Raw genomic sequence first — 217 nt, 5'->3', positions numbered from 1 at the left:
GGCGCACACGACATTTGTGTGTGTGTGTATTCCTGAGTTCCTAAGTGTTTACGAGACGGAGAGACTCGTTCAAGAGCTCGCCAAACAGAAGATCGACTGCAGCAATGTAGTCGTTAATCAGGTTCTCTTTCCTATAGGTAAGGACCCGACACGTCCTGTCATCTCCTATACTCCACATAGATAGACGAAGAAGAAACAGACATAAAACATAGATTGA

This window comes from Cystoisospora suis (genome assembly GCF_002600585.1).
Source record: "Cystoisospora suis strain Wien I chromosome Unknown contig_13249, whole genome shotgun sequence".
NCBI lineage: Eukaryota > Apicomplexa > Conoidasida > Eucoccidiorida > Sarcocystidae > Cystoisospora > Cystoisospora suis.
Note: the sequence above shows the minus strand (reverse complement) of the source record.